The following is a 25,038-nucleotide window of genomic DNA, read 5'->3' as shown; positions in this document are numbered from 1 at the left end:
AGATGAGAAGAAGGAGAAGATACTTTAAAATAACTTAAAGGAACCAATTCAAAAGTGGTACATCCAGGTTGTTGGCAGAGAGCTCAAAATTCACCTGAGGGCAGCAGCACCTTAGTTAAGCTGGCTTCCTGTGAAATGATGGCCAGATTCAGTCAGAGCCACTAGTTCTTAGCTGGAGGAGGTAGGTAGACCAGGAGAGCTGACTGACCCTCCAGTCAGCCATGGACTGTCAGAGCTGGAAGGAACCATGGAAGTTTTCTAGTCCAAGGACTTTATTTCTCAGCTAAAGAAACTGAATGGCTTGCCAAACACTTGGAGGCAAAATTTGTTGGTATTCAAACTTGTGTTTCCCGATTCTGGTTCAGTTTGGTTTATGTTGTACCCATGGTGCCTTTGTGTCCCCAAGCGGCCTGTCTCCCTGGGGTTTGCCTTATATTCACAGTGGCTTCTCTTCCTGTAACCAGAACAGTGCAACAGAGCACCTAGCAATAATGCTGACTAGAATTATCTTGCCTATTATAGCATTTTTCACAGAACCTGAAAGGCCACAATAAAGAAATTCATCATTTGACTCTTAAATTCATATTTTCTCCATCAACAAACAAGCTATATTGTTACTATTAATCATTTAGCAACACATTCAAATTACTTTATTGCCTTTTCAAGTGATGATTAGCTAGAGCTAGGGGAAATGGAGAACAAGGAACTATTAGCACTTGATAGGGATGGCAGAGAGGGTAGTGAAGGCAGAAGTCTGTCCTCAGGGTGTTACCCATGGGAAGGCAAAGCCAGGTGGGCTGTGGCAGGGGTCAAGAAGTCTTCTAAGGATTTGAATCTTAGAGAAGAAGTTAAAGGAGAAATGAGGCATAAAGCAAAAAAGGGGGGGAATAAAAAGAGAAGAGAACCACTGGTAAATTTGATAATTAGGTCTTTGGGTTAATTACCTACTATCTTTGTAACTCCTTTGCTTAGTGGAGAAGACATGTGTTCAGGTCACTTAGGTACTGTTAAAAGCATATACTGCTACTATCAAGTGATGACTAAAATTCCTTGAATCGGGTGAGATTCCGTGAAAGAAAAAATAAAGCATTTGGTAGGTAAATAGCTTCCTTTTCCACCTAAAAGAATAGAGGAAGTGTTGATAGGCTGTTGATGGTGAGTTAAACTGGCATACTAGGAATTTTTATAAATGGTTTCCCCATGCTCTGTTGAATCTGTGGCTGAGACTTTAGTTGTATACCAGCTGTGCGTGCAAAATCTCATAATTATTCTTACTGTATTAAGCATTTTATAGCAATTTTAGCTCTAAAATGCTATGCAATAGTTTTTATGCAAGTGTACCAGACATGTAAGCTGTTCCAATGAAAACATTTCCTTTCTTTTAGACACATGGTTTTAGGTTTCCAAACTTAGCTCTTTGCATTGATGGAAAAATCTTTAGGACAGATATCAGGATTTTTTCAAGGGTTGGGGGGGGGCACAAGAAGAGGGGATAGTTGGATTTTTTTTTTCATTTACTTTATTTCTCCCAGCAACCCCATCAAAAAAAGGGGCCTTTTACTAGTCAAAATACTGACATTAGCAAGTACTGCTGCTGAGTCCTAGATTTTCCATGGCCTGTGCTTCTGAAAAAGGCACTAGGGTTATCTCTGCATCCCTCTGGGGACTAATGACGAACAGGCAGAAGGACTTGGACTTAACCTCTCTGCAGAAGGCTGACACCTTTAACACTGCTGCACATGCTGCTGCACCCTGCAGTGGCAAGTCTTGGGCCTGAGCCCAAAGCTGGTGTGGAGTTTGAACCCTTGGCATTCTGGACCAGTGCCAAGTGCTATCAATGGAACCCCACTGACACCTTTAGTTATTCTTCCTAGATTAGGATAGTAATTTACTTGTCTCTTTGATTTCAAGTGTCTGGTTTTGTTTCCAGATGCCTCCCAGCTCATCTGTATTCCAGGGGTTTCAAAAGACTTTAGTCTCATTGGTTCTTGCCTTTGTCAGTTCCATTCGCCAACACAGGAGGGATGCAGAGAGACTAGAGAGAAGCAGGGGAGGGATGTGTGTGTGTGTGTGTGTGTGTGATGCAGTGGGCATGTGCCGAGGGCCTGGTGAGACTACAGGAAAAAATGAAAGGCGTTTGCACTTTCAGAATATTAGCTATTGTAGTATAGCAAGTCAGGATGGAGCCTAAGAGGTGACGTGTAAGACATTGTAGTGAAAAGTGTTACTAAATAGATTCATGCATAAAAGTCCTCCAACCAGCAGTAATCTCAGACTCCCCAAAATGATTGTAATATAGGAAAGAGATGGAGAGACCATAGAAATTTTATCCCAATGCCAATAAGGTAACAGCACTTGGATTTTAACATGGTAGAGTAGGAAAAGGCATTTATGCATGGGTGTCATTTCATGTTTACAAGGGCTTGTCTAGCACTGTTTATTGATTTTACTGCAATTTTTCCCCAGGACCCTGTAGATAGATAATTGCTAGAAATGTCCATCATTAGCACAGCAATGCGTGCAACCATTGCACTAAGAAAAAGATACACATAGGACTCTGCAAGCAAGCATCAAATGGGAGGAAGAGTCACACAATAACACGTGCAGCTATAACTCCAGGCAAACACACACACAACACCCTGTGTAACCATTGCACTGAGAAAATACACACAGCCCCCTGCACAGCCATCACACATCAGGAAAATACACACATGACACCCCTATGCAACCATCACACCAGGCAAAAGCACAGACATAAAATGCTAAGTCAATAGGAATGAACAGCTCATAAAAGCCTACTGGAATAGATCACATCACAGCCAGGTACATCTGTTCTCAGCACTAACCATTATCGTTAGCTTAAAATGCTTAAAATCACTGCACATCCTCAGGTCTGGGGACAGATTATTCCAAGAAGATTCTACTAAATAGATTTGGCAATGCAGTGAAGGGGACCTCTACTACATTAAAGAGATGCATTTTGCATCTCAAAGGCTGTCAACTGTATTTAGAGGAACCATGTGATTGAAGAACAATGCTCCAGGATAGATAGCAATTTTCTGACCCTTCTAAATCTGGAGGTGATTTTTACCCCAACTTGAGTGAAGTGTACAATTGAATGGGCAACTCTGAGGTTGAGGGGTGACTAATAAAAGCAGAATTTGAAATAGCTTTCAACTTGCGCTGCAAAGGAAGCCACTACATCCTGTTTAAAACTGCAGCTCTCAGGTGGTGTATCATATCTAAAGGTTTTGTTGAGGTCAGACTTCAAGCCATCAACCCGAGATAAATAAGTAGCAACTACAGTCCATGCTTCATAGAGTTTAAGCCCAACTGGGGGGAATAAAGGAACCAGCCACCTCTTCTTTCACCAGTGTCTCCTCTTTATCCTCTCGTTACGGCCTGTGATGTTCTCCTAACTGTGTGACACAGGGGTTACAGCACTGTGAGGGAAACTCGGCATGTCCTTCTGAAGAGTGGCCCAAAAGAAGTGGTTAGAAAGGGTCTCCAGCTTGCAGTTCCATGTTTCAATTACAGTGGCGTTTTGTGTTTCTATTGAGTGAGAGAAGTTTCAGGCTAGCTTGTTAAGAATGATTTACACCATAATTCTAGGAAAAACAAATGTGAGTGACTGAGATTTGAAAGGAAAGAGTAGGGGGGAAGTGCCAGACTAAACAAATCCTAAGTAAATAGGGTGGTTTTTTTGGGGTGGTGTTTTTTTTGTTTGTTTGTTTCTTTGCGCTTCTCCTCTTAAGCAAAAGAATGAATGTATATATTGTTGGTAATTTTTTCTCTCACTTGAGTGGAATGAAGTAAAAAAATAATAATAATAAATTTCTCCATTTATTCCATGCAAAAGCAAATTTTTAGGAGAAGACAGGTGTTTCCCTTAAATTCACATGACAGCAACTTGCTGAGAATGAGTAGTACTAGAAATGAGATCTAAGAATTTCACTTCTTTCTTCCCCCAAATGTGGCAGAAAAAGGTTTTGTTAGGGTGAGATAAGCATTTTCCATAAAACAATGCAGTAGTGACATGAGGTAATTATATGGTGCCGGGGACACACCCCATGGTATACTGGAGAAATTGCATGATACCTACGTGATAACTATAGTAACTCTAGTTATCACTATCGTATTATCTCCTGATAACTATATAATTAGTTTGTGTCATCAAAGCACCCTAAACGTATGCCTGTTCCAGCTACTCTGGTAGGGAAAAAAAAAAATAAACTTTTTTGCAAGGGGGAAAAAAAGCTAATGAAGAAAGTTGCCAAGAACAGATATTTTGTAATCTGTGCTAAATCTCTGCTGGAAAACATGAACAGTAACGAAGCTGAGAAGACAGTAAAAGAAATTCGGGGCAAGGTGCCAGACGCCCAGACGGAAGGAGAATGTGGACCAAAAGATTGCGACAATCGGGTAATTATGGTTTATGAATTTCAGCTTTAATCTGTAGTTCAGTGAGTCCTGATTAAATATCTGTTAAACACAATTAAAGTTTGTTTTTGTATTTCACCGTCTTGATCAGAATAATTAGAGACTGCGTGTTTCATGTCAAAAGTAGCAAGAGGAATTTTAGTGAATGAACATCGTTTTTAAAAGCCATTTGTAGCACCAGCTGTTGGCATTATTTTATATTTTAGTGTTATCAGCATAAAGATGGTCCTCTGGATGCTGAATAGTTTCCAGCAGGACAAGGATGTTATGCTGTTATGAAGGGCCTGTGCTATGGAGGCTTCAATGTTTAAGGGCTAGTGTTCCCTGGGAACAATGGACAGGGGAGATGTAGGTCAGGCAAGCAGATATTTTAGGTATGACAAGAAGAAAGACATTTGAGTTACGTTTACTCAAACAAGGAGCTAAGTGGGGAATTTCTCATGGCACAATCCTTTGCATTAACACCTGTGAATGCTACTTAGGTTGCTGGAACATATGTGCAGGTTGCATGGTGTACGTATGTACTGCACTACCTGAAGGAAGACTGCAAGCAAGGTGTGATGAGAAGTGCTAGAACTCTTGTCTGGTTGGTTCTCTGCTAAAAACATTTGCCTTTTATTCCTAGAGTGAGTGGAAGGAAGTGCTAAAAGCACTCACCTAAATAATAATAACTCTCTGACTAGGAATAACAATACGAAGTCTGCAGAAAGGACAAGTTGGATTATAAATAGGATTAACTGAACCTGGGTAAGGGGGTAATACAGGCTCTACAAACTAAAGCTAAGACTATGATTTTCATGTGTTTATGCCAGAAGAGAAGGTGGAGAGCTGGTTGAAAGTTACTAGTGCTTTAAAAAATATGAGGGTAAGTGTAAAAGTGTTTGTGCATCTTATTATCATGGAATGAAGTTTAAGTAAATGATAAGATAGCATCTTGTTTGCTATTTGAAATTAGAGTACATAGAATATTTTGGTCCCTGTTATTGAACAATGGCTCTCCAACGATGGCTCTCCAACGATGCCCATGATCTAATCTTCAGAGCCTGTATGTTGCCTTACATGGTAAAGGGGCTTTGCAGATGTGATTCAGCTAAGGATTTTTTAGAGATGTGATGATTATCCCAGATTATCTGGGTCAGCCTAAAGTAATCACGAGGGCCCTTTTAAAAGAGGGAGTTAAGAGGGTCAGAGTCAGAAAGTCAGGTATCAGATGTCAGCATGAAAGCAGAGGTCAGAGAGAGATTTGAAGATACTACAATGCTGATTTTAAAGATGGAGGAAGAGTCAATAAGCCAAGGAATGTAAGAAGTCTCTAGAAACAGGAAAGTCATGGAAAGGGATTCTCTCCTAGCGCCTCTAGAAAGAATACAACCCTGCTGAAACCATGACATTAGGACTTGTAACTTCCAGAATTGTAATAAGTTTGTGCTTTATAAGCTATTGTAGTAATTTCTTAATAGCAGCAATAGGAAATACAACCCCTATGAACCTGCTGCATGGACTTGATATTTAAAAGTCATCCAGTTAATAGTGTATCCACACATGAGGAAAACAACAAACCTGTATGAATTTAATCTTCTAAGGCCATTTTTCAGGCTATCGCCATGGCATTGTTTGAAGGTACTTGCTTAGTAGGAGTTAAGAGAGCTTGTGGGAGTGGCTCCACAGTACAATATTAAGGAAACCAGATCCCATACAGGCAATTATGGTTGACTGTTGGCCCTGGTGGTTTGAAAAACATGCTGGACTTGAGTGTGTGCATGTCCTAAATCCTGATGGGCTGGAGAAGTGGTATGCCCACACCCTACTAGAGGGTGCTTTCTCTCTCTTTCTCTCTCTTTCTGTCTCACTCTTTCTTTCTCTGGTGAGTGCACCTGCCCTCTGGCAATAAAATAATAAAATTTACTATCTAGCATCTTCATATTCAAAAGATTATACTCATAAACCACAGAGAAAGTTGGGATGCCTGGTGATGAAAGACTTGGGCTTAGCATCAGACATTCTTGATACAAATCCTGGTGTTACCACTTATTAGCAAGTTGAATAACCTCCTGTACCTCACTTTCCTCATCTCCCACACAGAGCTAACAATAGCACCTCGTTCATGGACACAATGTCTGGGAAGATTAAATGAGTTAACAAGTGTAAAGCATTTAGAATGAAGCCTGGCACATGGTGAGCACTCAGTCAGTGCTAGCTGCTGTTGTTGTAATCATCCTCTTCCTCATCAAACACTGAAAAGTTACAGACTCAATAGAAACAATAAACTCAATTTTCTAAAAAGGAAAATATTCCTTGCCTTTGTTAATTATTCAGGTTAGAAAAACTTAGGAAACTCTTCTTAACATAGCAATATACTATTTCCAATGGCAAAATCCACTTCTCACTGTGGATATATATGGAACAATACACTGTTCATCTTAGTTACTTGATTAGAAGATGGTTGTATTCATTGTTTTTTCATAGAAAAAGAAAACAAGAACTAAAATTAACCACAAAACCACTACTTGAAGCCTGATAAATATATTTGACCTACACTTAGAATTTCAGATTCTTTCACGTTGTCCGTCTGGTACCTAATAATCTATTTTTTGTCCTATTATCTAATCTTCGAGGCTAAACTAACACACCTGAAATAAAGCTAAGAATAATACAAAAACAAACCGAGAGCACAGCGGGCTTCCCTGTAATAGAGAACACAGTTAGAAAGACCTTTCTCCTCTTCGTTTCTCATTGGACCAGGCATTTCCCCCATGATTGGCCAACCTGTCAGATCTGACATGTCTCTGAGTTGGGACTGGAGAGCAGAATATGTCTCCTCAGCCAGTACTAGGATTTTCTCAGGCACTCCCTTTCTGTGGAAACTGTTGCTTCCAGGAGCATTCCCATCTACCTGGAAAAGATTAAGAGCAACTTGCTTTAGTAACTTGAATTATTTAGAGGGATCTCAACCTTCTTTTGGTTTTTGGCTCCTATTAGCAATCTGACAAAATCTGTGGACACTCCTCAAAAGAGGATAAAGTACCTTTTCCAAAGATCCACAAACCCCCTCAAGTCTATTGTTGGACCTTAGATGAATTATCCCTGGTTTACAGTTGTATTCTATGAAAAACTGGGTTGACTAGGCTTACAAGGTTTGAGACCAGAATTGTGAAGTATTTATTTACCGCGTGATTTTGGATCATTCATGTTATGTATGCTGCAGTCCTGGCTTTTAATTAGTAAAATTACTACTCTTTTGCTACTGTGCTAGGAGAGTATGTTTTTTATTTTTAAGCATAATGAAACACACTTAAAGAACCATTGGAACAAAGAGCACTAGTATTACCCTTGTTTACTGTTCATTTTTTATTCATTTGTTCCTTTATTCAACACATATTTGTTGAGCCCCTACTATTCTAGGTATTGGGAGCAGGGTTCACAAGGTCTTCCTTCCTTGTGGAGCATTCTGCTCAGGGACGATAGTTAATAAATGTGTAAACACACTAACATCAACTGAAGAGTGAAATGAAAGGAGGAAATAAAAGTTTAACCTGAGATAGATGGCATGTAAGGAGATGGCATTTAGCTGAGACGAATGATGGTAGAAGCTAGCCATATGAGACTGGTAGGTGGCATAGTGATTAAGGAGCAGACTCCCACATGGTTCACCACAGTTTGAGCCCCGGACCTAGCAGCTTGCTTTCTCACTTTCCCTTTCTCTCCCTCTCTCCGTCTGTCTCTCTCTGATCAAATTTTTGAAATAATACTAAAGAATAAAATTAAATCAATAATTCCTTCGAGAGACAGAAGCTAACTGTATGAAGATCTGGAAGAAAATCATCTAAGGAAATCAGAATAACAATGGCAAAGACCCTAAGATTCAAGTAGAAGATTCAAGTGAGATAGGCAAGTGAATTATGAAAGGGCAGTGGAGAGGCCTTGGTATGTTGGAAATATCCGAAAAGAAGTCAGGAATCAAGCTGTGAAGGCTACATGGTAAGAAGTTTTAATTTTATCCTAAATGTAATGGGAAGCCATTGGAAATTTATGTAGTAGGATCTGATTTCACACTTAAATCATTGTAGTTGCTGTATAGAAAATGGGATGCAGAAGAACAGAAGAGAAAAAAATCTCAACCAAATGAGATAAAAATCTCAACCAATAGTTAAGAAAATTTCCAAAGCTTAAGACAGAAAATACTCTCCTTGCAGGGCCAGTAGGTGGTGTGGTGGTTAAGAGTTCTGGACTCCCACATGGCTGACCACAGTTTGAGTCCTGGACCTGGCAGCTTGCTTTCTAACTCCAGCCCACCCCCACCCCCAACACACACACACACTAGTCAAAATAAACAAATAAATAAATAAAGTTAAAATAATTCTAAAAAAAAAGAAAAGAAAAGAAACTAATCTCTTTGCAGTGTAACATTTTACCTTATGGAGAATTTGAGATGTCTTGTGTTGAGTAGCTAAGAAAGCAGAAACTGATTTGAGAAGTATAGCGTCTTCTATGTCCTTTGGTCATTGAAAGGATTGTGCTTAAAAATGTTCTTCCTGAAAGGAAGAGGAAAAGGAAATGTGAGCATGTCCAGTGACATTTACAAATGAAGCAGTGTTATTTGAGGGAGAAGAGAATCATTAAAGTAACTGAGAAGGCCATCGGCAACTAGGAATCTCTATAGGTAAGAGAATTATTGAGCATATGGGCCCATTTAACTAAGGTCCATTACAAGTTTGTCTCTTCTGTTTCCTGAAAATTAAGATAACATGTCATCAAGATTCTTCTTCTGCCTTTTAATTTTTTTTTAAATTTTAAGTTGCCAGAGGATGTGTTTACCCACCAGAGAAAAACACAGATAGAGACAAAGCATCCACTCTTGCCCTGCCCCTAGTAGGGTGTGGTCACACCACAATCCTTTCACAATCCTTTCTTCTCCATGTCTTTATCTTGTCAGCATTTTCTGCATGCTTTCATGCTTGCCTAGTGTATTTTTCAAGCCACAGGTCAGCATTCAAAATGCTCAGCCTTAACCAGCTAGCTATAAACTAGCTCTGCCCCTTTCAAATATGAATTTAAGTATCTTCTCCTTTGCCCCATCTAACCCCTTAAAGTAGTCCACAAGGAAGACCACAACAGCAAATGTTGCAACTGTGTAATGTGAGTGACCAGGAAAGAAAAACTTTTGTTATGTTTACAGGTGTTTCCCAATATAATTAGAGATTAGGTCTGAGTGTAGATATCAATACAGTGTATTAAGGCTCTAGAGAGACACCAGTATTACTTGAAAGAAGTTTAGTTCTATTGGGACCAGCAGTTAGTGTAATGGCTATGTCGCTGGACTCCCATGTAGTTGACTGCGGTTCGAGTCCCAGACCCAGTGGCTTAAACTCATGCCAGGCACATGTGCATGTGGGCCCAAGATCCCGAGAGGAGAACAGAGGAGAAGGGATTGCCGCATGGCCATCCCCCCTGGGGGGTGATTTCTTGCTTTCTGTGTCTCTGTCTCTCTCTGTCTTTCTGGCGAGCGCACATGCCCTATATCTTTATCAACCAATTGAAATACTTTAATAGAGGGTTCAGTATAATAACTTCATGCCAGGAATAATGGTCTGTGTAAAAACAATGATTTATTATTAGCTCATAAACAACTTATTTTTTCTAATAAAGTAAAAAATTATGTTACTCATTTTTCGATGATATTTATAAATAATGTAAATTGATAAAGTATGCAATTATATCTGAAAATATATCTCAACAATATTCAAAAGACTTTTACAGAGGGGCATTCCTATGAAACTGTAGGTTACAACTCCTGGGTAAGTCTGAAGAGATGAGAAAGTACATTAGGGACCAGCAGCTAGCGTAATGGCTGTGTCGCTGGACTCCCACATAGTTGACCGCGGTTCGCGTCCCGGACCCAGTGACTTAAAACTCATGCTGGGCGCGTGTGCGTATGTGCCGAAGATCCCGAGAGGAGAATGGAGAAGGGATTGCGGCGTGGCCATCCCCCCTGGGGGGTGATTTCTCACTTTCTGTCTCTCTGTCTCTCTGTCTCTCTCTGTCAGGCGAGTGCATGCACCCTATAGTGAAAACCTCTCCAAAAAAAAAAAAGAAAGTACATTAGAGTTGAGAGAGTAATTGACTTAAAGTGATGTTGAATTCTATCAATCAACATTCCTAGAGTGATTTTGCAAATGACATTTATAGGGAAACATGAACATTATAGGATAGTATGAAATAGCCTTATATTGTGAATCAAAAACAATTAGATACTGCATAGAAAAACCTTACAGATACTAAATACACCTGGCTTATTAAATGAAGACTTGACAACTGGTTATTGGGTTTTTTTTCCTTGGTTTTTGTTTGGTTGTTTTTTTTTAACAGAAGTTGGAAAATCCTTTAGTAGTATTTCCTACTCTTCTGCTACCCCAGTTCCTTTGGCTGTTTTAGATATTTCCCCTTTCTTCACTTCCCAAACTGCCCTTTCTCTGGGGAACAGGATATAAATTATCCTAGCTAAATTTCAAGAATAACTATTCCCGTGTGAGAGCATATCAAAGCTGAGAAGAGAATACACAACTCTTAACAACCAGTACAGTTCACACCAGCTCATCTGCTACCACCTAATAAAACTGGTTGTTAATCTTTCCTGATTTGCCTACATCTTTCAGGTAATAAAAGTGTCTAAACTGTAATGCATTCTTCCAGAGAAGATAATCAGGTAACATAATACCTCTCTGCTCAGAGATACAATGTCCCTTTGTATCCAGTCCTGAATTGAATTGACATTTCTAGCTGACACTTTGCATCAAAGATCATTTTGCTCAGTTTGCTCTCCGGTCTTTTTATTGTCTTCTAGAACATTACTAATTCTTCAAAATATTTTTTTATCCCCAGCAGTTACTGAGAGCTTCCAATTTTTTTCATCTCATTGGTATATTTTATTAATCATTAAGATCTACTTCATCATAAGTTTCTCTTGCCAGAAAAATATCTATGTCTTATCATTAGAGATATTCATAATCAGAAGATTGTAAACGTCAACCATGTAGTTAAGTTGGGCATAATCCTGAACTGACAAGGTGGCAGAGAACTCCCAGGTAGAAAGGGCTCCTAACTGCAGTGATTTCATAAAGGCCATTCATTACATGGTACATTTTCTTAAAATTTGGTTTCCTTTATTTATTTTTGTTGGGTCATTCAACTCATACAAACTGGCAAACTATTACCACACAAGTCCAACTGGTGTGTTGTTACAGTATCAGTAGAATATCCTGAAGGGTATTTTTTATTTTCCCTTCAGTTTTGACTCTATCCCTTTAAAAAAGAAAAGCATATAAAAATAATGTGATTAAATAGAAACAGAACTTGCAAAATTTATTTACTAAAAAATAAACTGTAGTCATGAAATGTTTAATGTTATCAAGGTTATTGACAAAAAAGATTGACAGATATTAAAAATCAAAGACACATTAGAAAATAACATCACAGAAATATGAAAAATATGGTGCCTCTTCTTGAATTGAAAAGCCCTGAAGATATAGCACTGCCACAAGAACTGAGGGAGTTGTGATGAAAAGAGAGATCACAAGAGGATATCCCGCTTCAAAATGAATGTCTGTGAGCTGAGGAAGAGATATATTTTGGATGAAATTTCCATAGTGATAGAACATTTACCAAGATATGAATGGTCTTATACAGTCTAAGTGATCTTATCTCCTAAGGAGATTTGATAGTAAACATAGATGAGACTGGGAGGGTAGGAAGGATTTAAAGGAAAAGGTCAATATAGTTTAGATGAGGAAATAGACCTGTTGGGAGATATTTGAAAATCATGAGTTCATTTCATAGATTTGTTCATTTTTTTTTTAACCTACATAATAAAAGCAATGTGTGAACAGATCCACAGATGAAGAGAAGCCCACAGGAAGGAAACAAAGAGTTAACTCTGTACTAGCATGCTTATTTGTTTGTTTTTAATGCACTTGTATTGGATGGTGGGATGTTATCTCCTTCCATTGACAGAGGGGATAAAAAGAAGGAAGAATGAAAGTAAAACTGGAAGGCAGCAATATCTGTGTTATCCCTAATGTATTTTTGAATGACTGTGATCCAACCTCCAGTTTCAAGCTGCTTAAATCCATCTCACTAACGGGTCCAAACCTAGTGTTCACATGTTTTGGACAATTAAAGTCAGCAGGGTCTGCAGCTCCCTAACCTAGGCTTTATTGTGTAAGGGGTAAACAGCCACTTGTAATTTAGTGAGTGAGTGCAAGTCTCTCATGATGCACATACCAGTCCCACTGCAAACCGATCAATTTCTGTGCTTGGCAGTGGCATTCATAAGGCCCCTACGGAGCATTATCCCATGCCTGAGGGTCATTACTCTTCCACAGAAGCACTGACAGTTGTGATGAATGGTGGTACCTATGAAGAGGAGTGTTTGGATGTTTAAACAGATTACGTTTTCCTTTTAGAGCAGTAGACATTAGATCACATCTTAGGCAGTCTACCCATGTGGACAGTGAGAACGGAATCAAAGCAACTCATATGTGACTAGTGAGATTCAGATGTACCAACCATCATTTCTATAGGGGAAATGGGCCGGACTTTGCGTTCTGTCATAGAATTTTATGTGCTAGGGCAATGGGTGATAGCCATATATAGCTGCTGAGATGCTGGGCTGTTGACAGGCATGAGATTCTGTCCATCACTATTATCTACGGCAAGACTCATTACCTGCCAGCCAGTAAACATCCCATTTACACCATCTGCAGTGAATTAAAAAGTGACGAAAAGAATCAGAATCAGTTTGAGTCACAACGTGATTGTCAAGTTCATTTTCATCTCTGGAAGCCCTTTAGTTTTCTAAGAGACTTTAGGGAAAATATATATGATGAAGAAACTCAGGAATAGCCTTGTAGTGACAGATCTGATCATTGTCAGGTTTTTAACTGGGAATTTACAAATTCAATTACCTTTTAAAGTGTAGGAAAAGTCCAGGTCTTTAACGATTCTTCTTTTCCGCTCTTTCCTCTCTCTAGTTTTCTGGTGTGCAGGAACTGGGAATCAGTGTTTGATACTCCTAAATTGATGCTGACTACAGTGAGAAATATTTCATAAAAACGTATATTTCAACATAAACTCTGAGGCAAAGCTGCCACTGTATCCAGAGAGGAAGCGATGATTAGTCTCTAATTTACAAGTGCAGTGATTTCTTTGGCAAGTGTGAATTCCATGTCCTACGGTAAGGTTCTTTGTAGCTGTTCCTACTTGAAGCAGTTATTGGGGGTATTAAAAAGACACAGGTCTACTAGTACTCCTTTATTAATTTATGTATAAGCAAACTAGCTGTCGGTCCAGGGTCATTCAGTGGTATAAACTCCAGGGTGAAAGATCAAATGGAGATCTCATGTACAAACCACATGAGAAATAGCAGAAGGATTTGACATTTATTCACAGGCATCACCTTTTATTAGCAGAATCTCTTGCTTTTTTTTTTTTTTTCATGTTCCTTTTCTTCATCAGATTTTTCCATCCATGAGGAAATAACTTTCATTCTTTTCTTAAAGATGGGGGTTCTCGGTGTTGCCCAAGTTGCTGCTCTGAGCAAAGATGAATTCTGAAATGAGGATATTGAAGAATTAAGTCTCAGAAAATAGCCCTGGCTGTGCAGTAGGATTTCACTCCCAGGAACCCATCTCTTTCTCCCACAAATTATCCTTGTGGTAGCAACATAGGAAGGAGATTATGTATTACCTCATCTCTTTACAGAGAAAAGGACAAGCGCTATGGGGAAGCCTTGCTTCTTTCACAGGCACACCCTGCATTCAATATTTCACTGAAGTGGTTCTTGGTTGCTTTATAAAGACACTTTAGTGAAAGAGGAGGAAGCAGGGAGATGTAAATGACCTTATCTGGAAAGGCTTTCTTAACCAAAAGGTATAGACTAGCTGTGATCCCGGTCCTCAAATCCATCAGGCTGACAAGGCTGAGAGGTCGTATGAAATTGTGACTGTCTCTTCAGTATTTTGCTTGGGAACTCGTCTAGATGATACTACAATTTGGCAGGAGACGTAATTTCTTTATTACAAGCTCATCTGTATGATTTTATGGGGAAAGACAGAATTCTTTGTAGAAGAATTTCAGCGTCACTTATTTTAGCTAGAATACAGAAGATAAATATCACATTGTGGGAATAAGGAAGGTATTTTGCATAATTTAGTAAGGGAGTGAATGAGTTTCATTCTCTCTTCCCCTTCTCATAAGCCCAGTCCTGAACTTTGTGCATTGTATTAGTTCTACGAGGATAAAGTTCATCGCTAATGGGTCACAGAACTTTAGAAGTATAGACTGGCTTCCTAGAAATAAACGATGATGTATTTGAGTTGTTTCAGTCCTGAATAGCACACTGTTAAGCTACAACAGAAGAAATACACCGGGTATGTTATACTATGGATATATAAGGTTCGTTTTAACTAATACAAACTGGACCAGTCTAATAATGAGATGGGGCGAGGAAAGCTCGAATCCGCCTCTGCCCCATCACAATAGGGAAGCCCTGTATTATTTTAATCAATGTACATATAATCAACACAAAGTCATAATTTTTTCCACTCATTTGCTAAGGGCCAAAGAAATACTTTAAGAAGGATGTTAAGAAGAGCTAAGTATTTGAGGAAATGAAAGTTATTATATTGGTCATCAGAAAAGTCATGACTTATTTTTCTGTTTTTCTATACAAAAATGTGTTCTAATTTTTCTGATGACCCAGTATTTTTATTTATTATAATTTTCTTAGAAAATAACTTAAAGTGCATGCCAGGAGTTGATATAAATGGAACTGCTATGCTCTGACATACTGATTAGTACTTATGTAGCACATGTATACATTTATGTAGATATGAAATGGTGAGGTTAATAAAGTCCTTTTTTTTTTTTGGAGAGGTTTTTGCTATAGGGCGCATGCACTCATCAGAAACACAGAGACAGAAAGACAGAAAGTGAGAAATCACCCCCCAGGGGGGATGGTCATGCTGCAATCCCTTCTCCTCCATTCTCCTCTCGGGATCTTGGGCACGCACGCACACGCGCCCGGCGTGAGATTTAAGCCACCAGGTCCGGGACGCGAACCCCGGTCGACTACATGGGAGTCTAGCGACATAGCCATTACACTAACTGCTGGTTCCCAAGTCCTTTTTATGTTCCTGATAGCCATTGCTATAGCAGTCCTATGGGAGTCTTGGATTGGATTGTTTTTCAAGTCTGAAGGTCCAATTAAACATAAGGTATAGCTCCCGGTTGCTCTCTTGCTAAAATACCATGTAACTGTCCCAGGGAAAAATATAAGTTTATAAAGAAGAGAGTAAATTTGTAAAACTATATTGAGGATACTTCTTGGAATGATCCAGCATCACTAATCTAACTTGTATTTATTTTTTGGTGTTTATATAAAAGAATGTGGTTGAAAAACAATCATTTTGAGGGCAAAAATATAACATGAAATAATAGACACAATCTTCACATGTATCACACATTCTGAGTTCCCACCATGGTCATGAATGGGCAAATTGGGAAAGATCACATAATACCTGGCCTATGTGTCTAGCATTGTCTTAACCTGCTAACCATGAGAGGGTTTTATGTACTTTTTAAAAAATAACAACAGACATGGATCCAATTGCCTGGTGTGGCAGTCAGTGGCCACATCTGCAGCAGAGACTTTTTTGTGGGAGCTCACAGAATTCATAACCATAAGTGAACCACAATTATATTCTTTAGAAATCCATGTCTGAGAAAAAATCGTTTGACTTTAACCATTTCCCCATTAATTTGAGTCTGTTTGGAAGCAGGCTATAGAAAAGTTTTACTGAGTCTCTTAATTTTCTATTATATTAATGACTTTAAAGTAACATCAATAAGTAAATGACTAAAGGAAGTAAAAAATCAGGAGGAGTGAAGTAAAAAGTCCAAAAAGATGTCACTGTCCTTGATTTCATGATTTTTAAACTAAATTATATAACCCTTCATATTTCTCCTTTTTATACCATTCCCATGCAACTGTAGCTATAGACAGAATAATAATAACATATAATTAAGCAACATGATTACAAATAGATAACTGAATATCTAGAATATCTTTGTGTTTTAGCTGAAGATGTTTCCATATATTTAGAAAATTGAAAGTGTTCTTAAACAATAGAAGTACCATTGGGCTTTATTTCTTTGAAGACCATGTTGAGAAATTTATAGAAACATTTGGGACGTATTCAGGGTATGTGTACTCACATCTTCACAACTACCCACATCCATTCTGACTTCAAAATAATGTGCCTTATAAATGAGAAGAATATTTTATATTGAGTATCACATCATAGTTGGCAATTTTGCCTAGAATAATTTGTAAGAATAGAAACTGAAATATTACATATGATTTCTTTAGAAAAGCATATTTTTCTGAACATCCCACTTGTCATCTAACACTTTTCTTCACTTGGTTGCTTGTATATACCCCTATCTTCAAATGTTATCTGTCCATAAATGCCTATCCCAAATGTCACTACTTTTTTTCCCCCCCAAAGACAGGGTTGTTTATTAACTAAAAGCATAAGTTCTCTCCCAAGAGGTAAGAACAGACTCAAGCAGAGAGAAAGTGGCTCAGGGGTCTCAGCAGTTACATTTTGTGAGATTTGTAATTATTTAGTCTAACTTGCATCAGCTGCTCATTGGCTGGGCCCACTGATTGTTCTCATCTCATTGGAAATATTAAATGTGGCTGAGCCCACTGATTCATCTCATTGGCTATAGTGAATGTGGCTAAGCCCACTAATTGATCTCATTGGCTATATCGAATGTGGCTAAGCCCACTGATTCATCTCATTGGCTATATCGAATGTGGCTAAGTCCACTGATTCATCTCATTGGCTATACTGAATGTGGCTAAGTCCACTGATTCATTTCACTGGCTATTTCAAGTGCTACTAACTTTATAAAGTTCTTTTCCTTGCTTAGTTCTCTTCCCTCCTGTCATACAATGAAAGCATTGATTTCTCTTGTAGAGCCCTCCTCCAGAAAACTATTGTGTGTCTCTTTTATTAAACTTAGTATTTAATTCTTAGTGCCACATTTACATCATGATCTGTAAATATCCTTAATTCTCTACTAGGTGGAAATTCTTTTTTTTTTTTTTTTTTTGGAGAGATTTTCACTGTAGGGCGCATGCGCTCGCCAGACAGACAGAGAGAGACATAGAGACAGAAAGCGAGAAATCACCCCCCAGGGGGGATGGTCATGCCGCAATCCCTTCTCCTCCATTCTCCTCTCGGGATCTTGGGCACGCACGCACACGCGCCCGGCGTGAGTTTTAAGCCACCGGGTCCGGGACACGAACCGCGGTCGACTATGTGGGAGTCCAGCAACATAGCCATTACGCTAACTGCTGGTTCCCATAGGTGGAAATTCTTGAAGTAAGAGAACTTTAGACTATGTAGTATATTAATGACTGTACCACTTACTCTGGGTCAAGTCTTTAAAGACACAACAAATATAATAACAAAAAAGGATTACTCAGAAAGCTAAAACAACTTGCTTATTGGCTTATTGTCTTTGAGGTTTCCTCCATAAGTAAAGATGAAATATTATTCAAGAATGAACATCTTGTCTGGCTTCACGCTTTCTACAAACTATAGAAAAAATCCACTTATAATTTGGGTTTTATATTATCTGCAGTGAATGTAGATCAATTGATTAATGTACATTAGTCATCTACCAAACTACTGAAAAAGTGACATAAGTACAACTAACTGCTGAGCCACAGTGTACTAAGGAAGGGGGAAAAGAATTAAAGAAGATATAGTTGTATAAAATTAGAGGGGATGTTTTATGGAAGGAAAATTGAAGAATTACATTCAGAAAAGCAAAATAGTCCAAATGGGATAATTGTGAGTAGTTCCTTGAGTAAGAAAAATGTCAGGTTCCCAATGTACTCCTTAACTGATAGGTTCACCCAAAGTCTTAACAATAGCATCAGTTTAAAAAAAAAAGAAATCAACTTGTAACCCATTGTGAAATCAACCCTGCCCATGGATTTCTAGGAAGGAATATTCTTAGTAAAATGATTAGAGAAATAAAAGAAAAACAAAAAGAAAGAAATAAAAAAGAAAATCTCAAAGGAGAATAGTAGTAAATTGCTTATGCCCTAAATTGGGCATCATTAGCACTTGTATAGTTTGTCAGAAATTGCTCTGTGAAAATCAAATTTCTGTTTACAAAAATAAAATGATGCTACAGTGAAGAATGGATTATACAGAATGGATTCAAGATATTAGGGGCCATTGTGGTACCAATACTAGTATGATGCTAAAAAAAAAAAAAAAGGCAGTGAGGATATATATATTCAATACTTAACAGGATTTTGCCTTAAATTTTATTGTATCTCTGTAAAAGAAAGAAATACAAGAGGAATTAAATTTTTTTGAAAAAAAAATTAATTAAGAAGAAAGTAAGACCAGCCTTAGTGATGTAGCCACTAGGGTACTGAATACGGTGCTGGAAACTCCATGACCAACAGCAGGTTTGAATAACCAGCCTGGCTAACCTGAAACACACTGAGTGCACATGAGTGTGCCTCAGCTCCTAACAAGCTTGAGGACTGGGAAAAAGGAATCAGTAACAAGACCCTGTCAAGAGCACTCCTCTTTTTCTCTCCCTTTCCAGTATATGTACACACTCTCTATCATGAATAAAAGAAACAGATTTTCAAAATATAGTAAGAGATAAAAATGAAAAAACCATAAATTTTATTTCTCAATGTAAACTTCATCAACTTCAAGATACTTTTGTGTAAAGAATGATATCAACCATTTAGTTCTTCCTTAAAGAATTGAGGATCCTGGGAATTTAACCATATCTGTTCAGTCTCTTTTATGTTATTAACTGAAGAAAAATGGATACCTTTAACAATATTTTTAAGATTAGTAAACAAAAATAACTCAGAGGAACCAAATCAAGATTGTAAAATGGATGTAAATGATTTTTCATCTGAAGTCTTACAGCATTGCCCTTATTTGTTCAGAGGAAGGAGTGGGAGCATTGTCATGGTGGAGAAGGACTTATGGTGAAGCTTTCCTGGGTATTTGTCTGATAAAGCTTCAGCTAACTTTCTTAAAACTCTTTCATAATAAGAAGCTGTTACTGTTCTTTGACCCACTGTGATGGCAACTAGCAAAATGTCTGAGCATCCCAAGAAAACTGTTGCCATGACCTTTGCTCTTGATGGATCTGCTTTTGCTTTTACTAGACCACTTCCACTTCTTAGAAACCATTACTTTGATTGTGCTTTATCTTCAGGATCATACTGGTAACACCAGGTATTATTTTAAGAAATGCTTCGGGATCTTAATCCCACTTGTTTAAAATTTTCATTGACAACTCTGTTCTTATCTGCAACTACTCTAGGAGTAACAGTTTTGGTAACCATTGAACAGAAAGATTGTTCAACTTTAATTTTTGAGTTTAGAATTGGGTAAGCTGAACCAGTTTGAAGTGCCCATGGTATTGGCTGTTGTTTTGGCTCTTTAATTCAGGCACAAATGAGATTAAGTTTTTCCTTGCAAATTAATGGTCTGCTGGGTGTCATCTTCAACATTTTTTTTCTTTTCTTAAAATGAGTTATTCATTTGTGAACTGCTGATGTCTTTGGAATAGTTTCCCCATAAGCTTTTTGTAAAGCTTTAATGATTTTACTGTTTTTTCCACCCAAGCTTCCCCATACATTTGATGTTTGTTCTTGCTTCAATTTTAGCAGAATTTCTGTTGCTCTGATAGTGGCTCTTTTCAAACTGATGTCTCATCTTTCCTAGCCTCAAGCTAGATCCTGTTCAGACATGTATAACAAGCTAGTATGGGTTTATTATGATGCAAAAAGTTTTTGAAATCCATTTTTCATTATATGCATTTTTCATAGGGCGGGCGCCACCATAAACTTTTTGAAGACCCCTTATGTAGAACTAATAGGAGAATTATCCTCCTTAATTGTGCTACTGTACTAAGTTGTCTACTAAAAAATTAACATTAAAACTCTTTTAAAGAAAAGATGCAATCATATCTAATATACAAGGTGGCCTGTTTAAGAAGAGTCTCAAACTGATAAGGACTGGTGGCTGAAACTGTCTAGAATGAGCATGTGAAATACTCTGCTTGAAAGTAAAATGTCATAAAAGGATTTAATTTCTCTGAATAAGAGGAACATCTGCCATTACATACAATAGCTATAAAATTGTCCTCTTTCATATTTTTTAGTAGCCAAAGGTCAGAAATAAATATAGTAATACTTTAATATATTAAGAGGCTTTCATATGTTTGTTTATTTCTTTGGGTCTTCTTTTCTTAACTACTGTGAAGAAGTTCTTTTCTTATCCATGACTAGTTTTCCTCCAAGCAGGTTTTCAGTTCTTAGTAATTATGAAGAAATAGGGAGTCCTACCTGCAGTTTATGCCCCCTTTGCTCTATCTTAATGTGTCAGAAATATTTCATCCAGTTTTTAAAACTTGATATCCTGGTTCACTTATGGATAAACGTAATTCTGAGACTAATTGATCTCCTAGGGCTCTTCAGTTCCTTAACTGTAAGTTTCATGGAAGAAATGAGATGATGTAAGAGGTCAATCTGAAGGTCAGCAAGTCCCATCACACCTAAATTGAGGGTGTATAGGGCCACTGCCACTGGATTCCTACACAGTACCTTGTGCGAAATAAATGTGAATTTCCTTTCTCCTCTCACCCGTGAACAAAAAGGAATCCATAATATTTCGGTTCTGAGTTATGGTTCTGAGACCACAGACACAGGGCTAAAACCTGAGTGAGGCACAGACTGTGCACGTCCACGGAACCTTTCCAGGCAACCACATTATCTTTGACCAGGACTGATCTGAGTGGAAATTTAAATCCACTATAACCAAAAGCCATCATTTTCACTGTCTTTAAATGCATAAATCCTAATGAGAAGAAAGAAAATATCCAAGTACACTAAGAAAAATTACTCAATAGTAAATTGTGTTGAGATGGAGCAGCTATCATCATGTGCATTTTCCATAAACTTTTTCGAACACCCTTGAAAATGGTCTAGCTATATCAGCGGCCTATGCATTAAAAATAATATGAAATTAGTATAAAAATGAAAACCTACCCTTTAAATCATGTTGCAATAATATTTAAACAATTTTTTTTTAAAAAATCTTTGCCAGAGTACATGTACTCTCACTTGGCTGTCTCATCACTGACCAAAGCATCTTCTCTAATCACTCGTTCTCTTTTCTGCTTACTGTCCGTGGTACTCTTTCCTCAGGTCCCAGAACTAGGATCATTTTAAAATCTTTTGCCCCTCACTTCCATTTAGTGATTCCTAAATTCTGCCATTTTTAACCCAATAATGTCTCTTCAGCTGGCTACTTTCTTTTATTTTCAGAGACTTATATGGACCTTGCAAACATACGACCCTTGTCTGCTTTCTGTACCACAGGAAATAGGCAACATTTTCTTCAAACTGTTTTTACAAAAATATCTTTTAAGCAACTGGAGTCACTAACTACTTGCCACTCATATTTTGCACATGTCATTTCTCAGCAAAGGAGTCTATCTATGTTGCTTTTTTCTTTTTTCTTTTTCTTTTTTGTTTGTTTGTTTTTCTTTTTTAAGAGAGATTTTTGTAATAGGGTATGTACACTCACCAGAGAGACAGAGAGTCAGAGAGACAGAAAACAAGAAATCACCCCCCAGGGGGATTGGCCAAGCTGCAATCCCTTCTCCTCCATTATCCTTTCAGGATTTGGGGCATGCATGTACATGTGCCTGGCATGAGTTTAGGCCTGCCAGGTCCAGGACTCAAACTGCAGTCGACTACATGGGAGTCTAGCAACGTAACCATTACGCCATCTGCTGGTCCCTAAATTGCTTTTTTTCTATCTATAGATTAAAATTCAAATTTCTCATCTGGCTATAAAGCCACTGCACTACCATTTTTCCTCATTGATGTCCTCTTCTTCCCTGACTCCAAGCTTTCTATCGACTTCTGTTTACCCTTAAGTTGAATGAGGAAGGGCTTCAGTTTAGCATTTTAGTAATCTTTAAGAGCCAAATGAGTTGGCTCCTTGTGTAGCTTCATCAGATCCCCCTTGCTTTAAAATTAAATAAATAAATAAATAAATAAATATCATAGGGTATGTGCAGTCACCAGAGAGAAACATAGAGAAGGAAAGTGACAAATCACCCCCCCCCCTCCAGGGGAGATGGCCACACTACAATGCCCTCTCCTCCATTCTTGGGATTTTTGGGCATGCACATATACATGCCTAGTGTAATTTTCAAGCCACTGGGTCTGGGACTCAAACCATGATATTGGCCATGTAGGATCCAGCACCCTAACCACCATGCCACCTATTGGCCCTTCTGGTTGCTTTTTACTGCCCTGCTTTCTCTATTTAGCCAAATCAGTCAGTGCTAGTTTGAATGTCCCCAGAAATGCATATGTGGACCTGATTGTGTTGTATTGTTTATGTGGTAAGTAAAAACTTAATCCCTTCACACTATCCTTGGGTGGAGCCCTTGACTATGGTAAGGTCATCAGGGCCAAGCCTTGTGACTAAGTTCTGGTGGATTTATAAAGAGAGGGAATAAGACCAGAACAAGAAAAAAATTCATAGACACAGACCACCCTCTGTTCTGCTTAAAATTCTGCCTCATGCCATTTTGGTATGCATTTGGATTTTCCAACCACCAGAATTGTGAGTTTTGCAAGTAAACCTCTATTTTCTTTATAAATCATCCAGACTCAGGTATTTCTGTTAACAACGTAAAAACAGACTAAGACAGCTTGCTCTTTCCATTTCCATGCCCCTGCTTGTTTATGCTGTTTCTCCATTCGATGTTGTTCTTTCTCACTTTGGGAAATGTAAATCCATGACTCCATTCCAGACTATTTTTTATCCTAGTTAGTATGCTAAGATCTTTATACACTCTGTGTGTATTCATTTTAGTGTTGATCTTCAATCATTTTAATGTTGACCTACAAATGTTAAACAATTTTGCCTATATAGTTTTCCTCATTTACCTCATTCCTAGCAAGAATTATATACACTTTCAGATACTAGAGGGCATCTTCTTAAATATGGTACAGAGTTGTCTACACGGAACTTCATCAGTAAGTGTTTGCTGACCTCTTCATGACACAGGTGATCCCTAGATATCAACACGAGATTTGGATTATCTAGTCAGAATTTAAAACAAAGTAATAAAAAGCAAACGACGACAAAAACAACAACAAAAACCCTGCATGTTGGAAAGGACTGCACATCCAAAACTCACTGGTCCATATTATGAGCTTGAGAATGTCTGAGGAACAGATAAAGCACTCAGAACTCATAACAGGTTGATTGGAAGACCTTGAATGTGTTCTGCCATGTGAAGAAAGTCAAAGGACCTATGTTGCCAAACGGTAGTTTGCAGAGATAAAGAGTCAGGTTCAACATCCAGTAGATGAAATTGCCAAATGTTGTTAGAAGAGTCAAATAGGTAAATCCTTACATGAGCACATCTGTTGAACATTTCCACCCAGGCTCCACTCAGAAGATGTAAGTGTACAACAATGCACAAGTGTGTTTTAGCCAGCTGCCAAAGACTGGGCCCAGAAATGTATACACCCACTACGTTACATTAAGCAAAAGTACCAGTTTACTCTGCTACGCTAGCCCAATGATTTAAAATTATCAATGAATCAATATAGGCCATCAAGATTTTTCTTCTGTACTTACATATCTTGAAAATTCTTCATTAGAAAAATTTAACTGACTCCATCAATGTTCTGAAGAGACAGATACTATGTAAGAAAATCTTCTGACTCTATTTTAGCCCATCTAATAAAATCTTATAGCAGTACACGCATTGCTTCAGGGAAAATAGTTTCAGGGTTAAAGAAGAATTAGAATTAAATTTTATATAGTGTTCTCAAAGAAGGACTGTCTCTCTGAGAGTGTGTGGAAAGGCTTTTAAAAATATTTTTTATTAAGATGGTTCAACTCTAGGATTTGAAAAGACTATTACTTTAACTAGAGATGTGTGTCATGTACTCATAAGTAACACCCCCTCCTTCAGCCTGATGAAGAGAAACAAGACTATTGAGAAGATCTTGGTGTCCCTGCTATTGGATATTGATAATAATAACACTTTAACTCCACTATTGCTAATATACACTTCATTGCAAGATAGGCATCATTATTCTCAGTTTATAAGGGATAAAATCGATGCTTAAAGTGATCAAGTGGAGCATGCAATGATATACAACTAGTAAATAGCTTTAGTAAATACCCTGGTTTCTCTGCTACCAAAGCCAGTGCTCTTAATCTTCACACATAACTGCCTTCTAACTAAACACCATAATGCATGTGAAAGCGTTTTGCAAACTATAAAGTAGGATACAATTGGTAGATTATATGGGAGACAGAAAGTTCCAAAAAGAGCAGTTTCCAAATCATTGTGAAGATGGAAAAAATAAATGGCCTTTACAATGAACTCTGTAAAGGCCCTAGCAGCTTTTTTTTTTTTTTTTTTTTTTTTTTTTTTTAT

At 38.0% G+C, this 25,038-nt stretch overlaps 1 protein-coding gene across 18 annotated transcripts in view; it reads left to right on the top strand.

The window, feature by feature from the left end:
* The window catches only part of ZBTB20 (zinc finger and BTB domain containing 20), an 885,897-nt gene that overhangs the window by 642,212 nt on the left and 218,647 nt on the right, over positions 1-25,038 (top strand). The gene's annotated exons all lie outside the window — the stretch shown is intronic.

This window comes from Tupaia chinensis, unplaced genomic scaffold (assembly GCF_000334495.1).
Source record: "Tupaia chinensis unplaced genomic scaffold, TupChi_1.0 Scaffold139218_1, whole genome shotgun sequence".
NCBI lineage: Eukaryota > Metazoa > Chordata > Mammalia > Scandentia > Tupaiidae > Tupaia > Tupaia belangeri.
The sequence above is the reverse complement of the archived record's forward strand: the minus strand, read 5'-3'. Positions and strand labels throughout refer to the sequence as shown.